This window comes from Pleuronectes platessa, chromosome 11, assembly GCF_947347685.1.
Source record: "Pleuronectes platessa chromosome 11, fPlePla1.1, whole genome shotgun sequence".
In the NCBI taxonomy this organism is placed as follows: domain Eukaryota; kingdom Metazoa; phylum Chordata; class Actinopteri; order Pleuronectiformes; family Pleuronectidae; genus Pleuronectes; species Pleuronectes platessa.
Window position 1 is genome coordinate 5,727,045 of NC_070636.1, and position 2,472 is coordinate 5,729,516.

Below are 2,472 nucleotides of genomic sequence, written 5' to 3' on the forward strand. Positions count from 1 at the left end.
TACAGTGGGTGAGAGGGAGAGGGAGAGAGTGCAGAGAGAGAGAGAGTGGGGGGGAGAGGGGCTACGCCTCCCTGCACGCTGGAGATAATGGGGCCCTGGCTGCGCGCGTTGACTGAGATATGGGTCCTCCTCTCCAAACGGGGGCCCTGCTGGCTCCCCTCCGGCCTTATCGTGTGACGTGCCGGGGAACCAGGCCGTCTGCTCCGGGCTCCAGGAGGAGAGGAGCGGCGTGTATACGTGCAGCCCTATAGCCCGGGATCCGATCCAGGTCTGCAGCTACCACACGAGGAGAAAGGACCGTATAGTGTCACTCCTGTCGCCCAACTCCCCCATCTAGTGGTGGAGAGGGTCAGAGTCAACAAGGGATTTCACCCTGTTACATAAATATCCTCTGAGACTGTGAAGCTGAAATTATAACATCTCCTTTGAAAACAATTTTAAATCAATTTCAAATAAACTGAATTGATCTCAACGGTTAAAGAACAAATATTTAAAGTAGCATCATGTTTTACTTTATTCTGTCACTCCCACATCCTCAGATCAAGCAAAAATATGTTGCACCTGCACCAGACTTCCAGCAGGTGGTGCTCGTGTTGCAGATATGTTCTGGGGTTGGTCCAGGAATCCTCTGCATCTGTAAATCCACTGGTGATGGTGGGAGCAAGAACAAGTTCTTAGATTTATGAATGAGTCCATGTTGAGTTCCCTCTACTCCCCAAATCCCAGGACTTTGTTTTATAAGTTTGTGCATGTGTGTCCGTGTGTGTGTGTGAAACCAATATAATAAAATACATGAATGCCTCTGGTAAAAGAAGTAAATTAGAGGTGGAGCAGGTCGTCTACTAACCAGAAGCTCATAAATCCCTGGATCCTCATTCCTCCTCAGGCAGGACACTGGACCTTGAATTTCCCCATTGTGTGAATTAGGTGAAATTGAAGTTTTAAGTGCTGAGTCGTCGTTAACAAATGCAAACAATAGAATAGTCTCAAATGCATTTCACTCTGCGGGGTTTCAAGAAGTATTCAGTTGCTGTGGAAACTAGTGTTAGTGTTGTGTAGCGTAAAGGTTTCAGTCGTGAGTTCATTGTGTTCATCCGAACTCAATAGCATGCATCCTGAGCTGTTAACGTGTGGGGGTGGGGGGGTATGGGCCTTCTGTTGTCCTGCATACTGCACATCCTCATCACTGTGGAGACAAGGAACAGATATTCAAACTATCCAAACTCTCCTGAACTCTGCGGAACCTGAACTAAAACCTGCGAGTGGAATTAGAGTTCAACCTTTGTGATCAAACCGGCAGGCGCCTCTGTGCCAGATCCCCAAAGCTCCGGCTCAGGCCCCTGCAGCTTCTCAGGATCTGGGAGAAGTTTTGGGAGAAGATGCGGACATTGTTTCTGATGGGTGTGTATTGTCTGAGGACTTAGAAGCACGCGGTGGAAAATAGGAAGTGGCTGAGCAGATTTGGGATTCCAGCGAGGAGTTTGCAAGCCTCTCCCGGGGAAAACAAACGCCTCATTTTTCCCTGGGTCTCCTGCTCCCTTCATGTACATCACAATCTCCTTCCATCTCCCCGGTCCCTCTGGCCATTGTAACAGCAAACCTGCACGAGCGCAAATACAGAAGCCCCAAGTCGGCAAAGAATACACACAAGCAACGCGTGGGAGGGGGGAGGGAGGATTTGGAGAAGAAACGCAGCCTCCCTCGTGGGGTGTGTGTGTCATGATATCATGATAAGCACTGCTGACAGATGAGGGTCAGGCATGTTCTGGTGCTGACATATAAAAAAACAACTAAAAAAGATGATTTCCTCCCTCGACATACAAACAGCAAAGGGTTGGCAGCGAGCTCGGCTTCAATCTGATAACGATTGTGTCGTTTTACGCACAAAAACCACATCAGTTCCACACGTGATGAGAAACCAAACATGGTGTGTGTGTGTGTGTGTGTGTGGGAGGTGCAGCATATGTGTGTGAGCGCCTCTGAGCATAGCATGCGCTTGTGTGGGTTCCTGTGGGCACACACAGAAACCGTTTGGGCCTTTTCTTGATGTGTGTGTGTGTGTGTGTGTGTGTGTGTGTGTGTGTCTGTGTGAGTCAGTGCACACACACACTCTGACTCGGAGCCCTCTCAGCCCGTGGGGCCAGCTCAGCACTTGGCGTCTTATCTCCCTCTCAGAACCTCGTCATGAATAAACATCGCCGGGGAAAGAAATGACCCAAAATGAAAAATAAGACGAGCGGAATTTTGGAGGAGGAGGAGGAGGAGGGTGTAAATCCTCAGCAGGGGAGGGAGGAAGGGGTGATGAGAAAGTGAATGGATAAGAGAGAGAGAGAGAGAGAGAGAGAGAGAGAGAGAGAGAGAGAGAGAGAGAGAAGGGGAGAAAGAGGAGGTTGGGGGGGCCTCAAAGAGCTGAAAGGCAAACGGAGGCCTGGAGGAGGTGCAGTATAAAGAGTATCCTCCATGCTGGAATGC